This window comes from Convolutriloba macropyga, chromosome 11 (assembly GCF_964194025.1).
Source record: "Convolutriloba macropyga chromosome 11, txConMacr16.3, whole genome shotgun sequence".
Classification (NCBI taxonomy): domain Eukaryota; kingdom Metazoa; phylum Xenacoelomorpha; order Acoela; family Convolutidae; genus Convolutriloba; species Convolutriloba macropyga.
The window spans coordinates 54,395,415-54,404,274 of NC_134478.1; the positions used below are offsets into that span (position 1 = coordinate 54,395,415).

Sequence of the window (8,860 nt, forward strand, 5' to 3'; positions counted from 1 at the left end):
GATTGAAAGATTTCTTTAAAAGTGTAATTAGAGGTACATTAAACTTCGGAAAGAAAGTTACTAATAATCCTGTAAGAGCATTAGAAATAGCAAGTAAAATAGGAAGTGCAGCTGCATCTAGAAACCCTAGAGTTGCTTTATCAGCCACACCTGATTTAATTAAATTTGCAACTACTGGTGAAGGTATAAAGTCAGTAAAAAAGGAAGAGGTTTATACTTAGGTACAAAGAAAAGATAATTTAGTTATGACTAAGGCTAAGGTTAAGACTAAGACTATAGCTTTAATCTTACCGATCTGCGAAGCAGGTTCCATGATCGGTGTAACCGCTTCGCGGATAAATATTAATACTAATATTTTTATTACTAAAAACATTGTTATTACTAAGCACTAATAGCTTTAATCTAAAAAAAACACTTAACTTATTTTTCTTGTTCTTCTTGTATTCTTCAAATATCTTGACTAATTCATTATAATCATCATTATCTATTTTATTATCTTTCATTGATTTAGTATATAGTTTATAAAACTTGTCGCTAAACTGTTTACTTGAAATAAACATTTGCGAATACTTTATAATTTTATTTCTTATTTTAGTAGTAATTGTTTTTGATAATGAACCACAAACAGTTGCTGTAGCAAAAGCTGTTGGTATAGAATAAAGTAATCCTATACCTGTTAATGCATCTGATGTTGTTGTTGCCATTGTTGCAATTGATGATAATAGTATTTCTGTTTTCTCAGCTACGTTAATATAATTTTTATATCTACTTAACTTCTTATTATAGTTTTATTAGTGTCAGTTTCATAATAATTTCTAATATCTTTTATAATGTTAATATTGTTGTTAAATTTATTATTAGCTTGAATCTTTTTGTTTATCTGTTTCTCAGCCGCTTCGCGGATCAGCCGCTCTGATACTGCAGACAGATCTGGATATAGTAATCCCTAACTCGGTGTTGTTGGATTGGTCATGGACTTCGTCATAGATTTGCTTATTTTCCTTAGTAAAAAATCTTTCTATTTCTTTCATAATATCTTCTTGTTTAAAACCATAATGCATCTCAAGTCTTGCTTGCTCTTTATTATCAACTAACGTACTTCGTAAAAGTATAGCAATTATATATTGTACTATAACTTTTCTAAGAGATTTATTGTATTATTTCATTTCTCTTAGACCGTTAGTAAACATATTATCTAGATGTATGTTAGTAATATTTTGATTAAACTTATTATTATCAAATTCTTGCTTTAATTGATTATATTTAGAGATAGTATCAGCAGCAACTTTATTACAAAAGTTAACAGTATTTGTGACTTCATTTGCTGATTCAATAAACTCATTAATTAGTTCATCATTAACTCGTGTTTCATTTAGTTGTAATGTTTTGGTTGTGACTTTATCAAATTCACTTTTTCTTAGCTCAGTTATGTTTTTACTTAACATGTCTATTTTATAATTAGAAGATAATAAGTTATTGTCACAGTACTCTTTATTAACAACATCTTTTTCATCCATCGGAAGATGTACATTTGTAATTTTATAGGTATGCTTCATATCAATATTATCATTATCTTCTAGGAATAACCCACGAGCCTTACTTAGTGTTAAGTTGTTTGTTGATGTTGATCCGAGAAGCGGGTTCCCCGATTGGTGTTTAGCCTGATTGAATCAGTTTCTTGTCATTATTTATATTAAGAAATGTATTTAATGATTCTAAAACTTTATTATTAAGTTCAAAGTCAAACTCGGATTTTAATAATTACTGTTCGTATTATTTATCTTCTATTATCTCTCCATTCATGTCTTCTATCTTATATGTTAGCGGTTGTGTGTTCAAAACTTCATTAACATTAAATAGTTCCCTATTCCAATTAGAAGTGTAACCTTTAGAAAAGATATTACGTTTATCTGCATTTCTAGCATAATCACCAACTTTAAATTTTGGTTCAATCTTAGTAGAAGTAGATATAATCTGCGAAGCAGGTTCCCTGATATATCTAATTTTATCAAGATTATTAGAAGCATCAACGGGTGTCATATTAATTGTTGAATGAATGTTATTGTTATATGTTATGACTGCATCATTTAGTATATTTTCCCAATTACCATCACCATTGATGAACATTGTTTATTAATTATATGTAATAATGTTCCATTGAATCTCTCTATCAACACAGCCTTTAAATCACTATAAGTAGAATATAGTTTTGTTTCATATTCTTTAAGTAAAGATTTAAATGTTTTATTGTAAAACTCACTACCTCTATCTACACATAACTTTTCTGGTTTTCGACTTTCAGAGCCACCCTGTGGGCCTTCTGATAGGATTGTTTTGAAACCATTATTTATAGATAAACCAGATTTATTCTTTAATGGAATAGCCCATGCATATTTTGTGAAAATATCTATAACAGTTAATATAAACTTATAATAATTATTGTATTTACTTAGAGATGACTTATCAATTAAATCAGCTGACCATGTTTCATCTTTATATAATGATATTATTCTTTCTCTTCTAAACTTTGTTATTTGAGGACTGAATACTTCTTTAGCTTATAGTTGTTGTTGTTGTTTTTGTTGTTTTTCCATCATTATTTATTCACCATTGTTAAAAACAAAATTATCTAGTTGCTCTTGATTAATAATATTCAAAGATAATAGTTGCTTAGATATATCTAGCATTTCATCATATAGTCCATCATGACCAGCTTTTGTTTCTAGTATTAATAATTCTAATCTTTCTACTAAACCATTTAAATGGCAACTTCGTTTATTGTTGGGGTCAGTCTTAGTAAGACCACTAGCTTCTATTTGTTTATCAGTCTCAATCAGTTTCTTCTTCTTCTTCTTCTTCTTCTTCTTCTACCCCTTGTTCATAGTCACTAGTATCACGATTACATAAACATTCTTCACTGGAGGTTGATATAACATGAGAAGTGGGTTCACCGATACTAGCAAACATTCTTCTTATAAGTTTTGATCTATTACTTTTAGTATCTCCTCTTTGTCTATCCCATAGAAATTGTTTTATTTTGTTTTCATCACCTTTTATATCTCTTTCGGTTACATCTTTATTAGTAATAAATAAAGCAAAGCCCTTAGAAAAATCATAGACTTTACCTTTCAATTTTATACCATCAGGGACTAGAGGTACATCTACACCATTTATTTTAAATTTGTTTGAATTTGCATCAACTGATAATAATTGGAATTGTTTATTTGTTTGTTTACCCATTTCTAACAAAGTATCAATCATATCATTGTCTACAGCAAATGTTTCGCCTCTATCATCTTTTAATGTTACGGGTGGATCGGGCGTGGGTGTTAAGAGAGCAGTCCGTTCATCAAGAAAACTGCTTTGTTGATGGTGTCCTAGACTCTTTAAAGCATTAGTGTTACTGTCTAGCGCGACTAAAATTTTGTTTTGAAGAACTTGCACTGTTTCAGCGTTTGTATTTAAAGTTTTAGTTAGAGGAGCAAATAAATCTTCTATGTCACCATAATATTCTTGTTGTCTTAGTTTATCTTCTAATCTATTTCTTCTGTTTTGTTTTTCTAGACTGTTTAATTATAGCTTAGCCATTTTTATATGTTGAAAAATATTATTATACTATGTATGAATTAGATCTATAATATAAAAACAATATAGTACAATGTATGAATTAGATCTATTACTATACTAACTACTAATTATTTTTGTATTCACAGATCATTATATAGTTTAATAGCACCCTCAATTAACATTCTATCATCATTAATAGTTAGTTCTAAAATATTATTTATTAATGGTTCTAAAGATTCGTTACTTACATCTAAGCCTAATTTTATTAATAGCTCTAAAGTAGTATTATTAATTTTATTTACTGGATCTCTTTTGAATAGACATAGATTCTCATCATGAGGATAGCTTTTAATATTATTTACATAGAATCTTTTATCATCAAATGTGTTTAGACTAATCTTACTTGTTCTTGTTGCTGTCATGTTATCACAAATTTTTGTATTCTACATTCGTCTACAGTTCTCTGTGTGTTATACATTAGTGCATTATAATACTCCTCATGTTTAGCATTGTTACAATTCTTTATTCCTTTCTCTTTAGTTTTTTAATTAGGTAGTCTTTGAAACTATATGTCTTTGGTGTTAGGGCCACAAACTCTTCTATGATATTATGTTTGAATTTACCAGGGACTTTATTATTAGTTTTGATTGGTGGCTCCAGATTGGACAGATGCATGTGCTTGTCACTATTTTTACCTTCAGTATAACTTAATACAAAACTATCAGTATCCATATAGTGGAGTTGTAGATCTTTGAGAGATGGTTGAAGAATACTATAGAATACATCATACATGTGTAATTTACTTAATTCTAAGATAGTAACAACTACATATACTGGAGAATCATGTTCTATTTTTTTCTTTATATATTCAATTTGGCAATAATCCTTATATCTAGTTATATTCTTAAATGTTGGTTTACTTATACTTCTCATTATCTTTTCTTCTTCATGTAAGAACTTACTTTGAAGGAAGTGTAGGGGATTCATGCACATTCTTCCATATAGGGAGTTGTTCATTAATTTCCTTACATCCTTCTCTGCTTCAGTTTTAGCTGTTGCTCTTTTACTTGTATTGTTTTGTATATATTCTCTACATATATAATCTTGTTTAAATTTAATTACTCTGTATTTTTGTTACTTTTACTCCCATCTTAACATAGAGCTTTAGCATCCTATAATGTACCATGTATTCTGTTTTGTTGTTTTGGTCTAATATTAATTTCTGTTTTTGTTTTACTTTTCTCTCTCTCTCGGTATCCCAATCCATTATCATTTATCTTTCTCTTATTGGGCATTAGTGCTAGTTGCTCTGTTCTATCTTTACAACTATTAGTATAATCAATATCACAAACTATGTAGTAACCGTGATCACTATCATCTGGAGTACTTAATATATAATCTAGAGATGTAGTAGTAAACTTGAAATCCTTATAAGGTAGCTTTTGCATCAATGCATAGCCGTATAGGTTATTCGCGTCTATGTACCACATCTGTGAAACAGGTTCCCTGATTGACCTCTGGTCATCCGTGAAATGGCTTCGCCGATGCTTCGCCATTTTACTTCCATTACTATTATTGACTATCCTATCACCCATTATACCGCATATGCCACCTCTCTTTGCTTCAACAAAATCATCTAGCATTTGTTTATCTTGTAATGTATCTAATGAAACACAACTTGACCTTAACCAGCAATCAAAACTATAACCCGGGAGACTAACGTAATGTAGTGGGTTGAGCCCAATTTCTTTCATACTTAATTTGACATTCATTCATGCAGTAATCTAATATTTCCACATCATTCTGTAAATACTCTATTGTTAGATGTTTACCAGTTTTATTACTGTTGTCTATATTAAAGTTATCGACTTCTTCTTGTGTTGGTAATTTTTTAGATAGAGAGGATTTGAAGTTTTCTATATTTAGATGACCTATAACTTCTTGGTAGCTGTCTAAACCAAAGTATTCATATGGATATAATGTTTTAGTTTTACACCCATATATCTTTGCCATTTGATCTAGAGGCATAGCTAAGAAGTTATAACTATCTAAAAATTTGAGACAACAAATGCTAAACATCTTAGACTTACCAGCGGCTAGTGGTATGTTATCTACTTTTCTTTTATCATTATTCTGCTTAAAGAGTTCACTGTATAGTAGATTGAAGTCATAGCCAGAGCCATTGTGGAATATTACAGGAATGAAGTTTTGTTGTTTATACCTCAGATTACATGTTTTACGTGCTGGTCCTCTATATTTACCAGTTTCATGACAATGATCTCTTACTTTATTAATACATGTTTTACTGCAGATGTGACAAGTGTTATTAGTTTCATGATATAATTTATCTTCTTCATTGAATATCATTTGTTTGTTGCGCCTGAAGTTATTCCCAGTTTCTATTTCTAATTAATCACTAGCAAATCTATTGAGACAATCAAGACCGAAGTAGTATTTGAAATTACCCTGCCAGATGCAACCCACACTTATTGGTATGTGTTCAGCTATTACATAATTACAGTCATTAGTTGCGACTTCAACAATGCAACATTCTATATCAGCAGTTATAACATTTTTTATATTCTGACGCTTATGTTCATTTATAAAAGTAATTTTCTACTTCTTAGGACAAAAAACCTCGGGTTTGAAAGAGTTGTTACATTCATGTTTGTCGTATTTAATTTGTGAATCAAACCAATATGTAAATCTATCACAGTAATAGAATTTGTGATTCATTCTATTTGGTTGATCTAACAAGGTTTCTATGTTTTTAATTAGAGCACAGTGTTCTGTAGTACCATTCCCCCAAACCAATATTCTGACATCTTTTCTATCTTTATCAAAATCATCTACTGGTTTAAACAATTCTACTTTGCCCCCACCACAAGGTGTGTATACCCAAATATTAATATTGTGAAATTTCTGTATTCTTATTATATAAGCAAACTCATCTTCAACTCGTTGTCCTGCTCCAATTAGATTATTTACATATTTACTCTCGCGTGTTGCGTGGTCCATAGCAGGATGTAGCCAAGCAGTAATAGTTAGTTGCAAGCAGTTGTAATTATAACTACGTATATTGAATATCGATTTAGAGTTTTTGAGATCAGGGGAAAAAATCTATAGATGCTTTACTTGGTTCAATATTTATCTGAATACTTCTCAATCCAGGCACTTCGAAGTCGTAGCCATAACCTTCATATGTTTCCTTTTCGAAATCTAGCCATTGTTTGAATTCACCGTAATAATATATAGCCTTATTAAAAATATAGTCGGTGCTGAAGAATATTTTTCTAATTTTAACTTATTCTTTGGTTCTCTTCTTGTACTCACACTCGGCCGTGACCTTATATTAAAAACTCTTAACTTTTCTATACTGATAACAGTTTTTAATTTCCTCTAATGAGTAATTAATTGCTTCGTCTATATCTTCAATGTAATTCCCGCCTTTATCCGTGATATAAAATTCTCTCATGTTCTGACTTGAGTTTATATCAAAGTGTTCTGTGTTTTCTAGATACATGCGATTGTGACTATATGAATGAGTAGTTAGAGCTACTTTACTTCTAAATTCTTCATGACATTCTTAACATTCAAACATAATTCTGGTGTAGATATTGTCGTCGGGTTTAGTTTTTGTTTTAATAATATCTTTAGTTTCAGTTTTAGTAGAAGGTTTGACATAGATAAAGTCTCCATCCGAATCATACATTTTCTCTATAGTTTTAGTTGAGGCTTCAGTTTTAGTTGAGGCTTCAGTTATAGCCTCATCCAAATCAGAATCAAACATTTTCTCCAATAGTTCTTTATGTTTGGGATCGTTTGATTGATGTATGTATAAACCCTTCTGTTTCAAAGGATAAATTACAGACGTCGCAGAAGTTCATTCTTGTGACATTACTGTTTGTTGAGTGAGACATGTTGTATTTTATTAGGGAAAAATTTGGAAAAAATAATTTTTCGAGAGTGAAAAAATGAAGTGTTATAAGTGTAAAAATAAGCCTTGGAAAGAATGTTGTAATGATTGCAAAGAATTAGAATATTGTTGTTATATATGTAAAAATATAGTCAAAGTAAAAAATTATATTAAACATTTGCGAGACCATTATGATAAACCAGATCAATATCTGGCGTGTAATATGTGTAAAGTTTACAAACGTATTTCTTTCTTTAGGTTTAGAAATGGAAGATGCAGACTGTGCATCTATCTTAATAGATATAGATATACACATACCAAAGATAGATTCAAGGAATATGCTGAAAGGTGTAATATGAAAGTGTAGTATAGACAAGAAATAATATTTTGTGAAGTACATAAGTGAATTTGCAAACGAGCTTATTATTATTTTCTAGAATGAAGCGATTTCATAATTTAATGCTAGACTTAGAGTGAATATGTAGTAGTGGATAAAATAGGGATAGCAACAAGCAATAAAATTTGACCCAATTCGACATGTGCGAGTAGCGTTAGGAGAAAGGTCAAATTTTACTGGTGGTTGGTATCCCTGTTTTATCCACTACTCCTGCGGGATCTTGCGAGATAACTAATCATTTTAGTAATTTACTGAGTTTTCATTTTCGTTTCTACGATTCCTCGTCAAGCTAACAAGAACACTAAGAAGAGGTTACACTAGTTATTCCAGCAGAACTCAATAAGAAGAAGAACTCGATAGTAAGACACAAAATTAAGAGTGAGCAAATTGAATGTTACTGCAATAACTAGTACAGCAGATCGTAACCAACTAACGTAGGGCAAATTGCTCTCAAACGACCGGCGAGATGTTGGCTTCGATAGTTGTGAGCTGGGGCTTAGGTGAGCGGAGTTGGCGGGGGGAGCGTTGGGAGGGGAGGAAGCGTTGAGGAGGTGGAGAGGAAGCATTGGGGGGAGAGGGGTACAGTTGGGAGGGCTGAGTGGGAAGGGACTGGGCACAAAAAAATTAAAGAGCCGGACGGCAAGCCAGTAAAGCGCAAAATTGCCTTAAAAAAGACCACAGGACTCCAACGGAGAAATAATTTTGCTGCAGCAAACTTTGAGCAATTAAAAACGGCCCTTGACTTAAAACTTGGAGAGTTCGACAAAAACAATCAAAGGAGCTAAAGGTTGAACGTGAGTTGAGCGCACTGAACTAGAGTACTCATGAACCTTGTACAAGGTAAACTTGGAAATTCGTGTGTATAACATTTCAGAGGAGAAATTATGGTGGTTAGGCACATATTATATCGGCCGCCAAACTATAGCCCTCAGGATGGTATATTTACGAAGATTGGGACCTAAACGACCTCTTAATTTTCA

General features: G+C 31.2%; 1 protein-coding gene across 1 annotated transcript in view; it reads right to left on the reverse strand.

Moving 5' to 3' along the window:
* LOC142349830 (uncharacterized) overlaps nucleotides 1-8,860 on the reverse strand; it is a 48,719-nt gene that overhangs the window by 12,434 nt on the left and 27,425 nt on the right. The gene's annotated exons all lie outside the window — the stretch shown is intronic.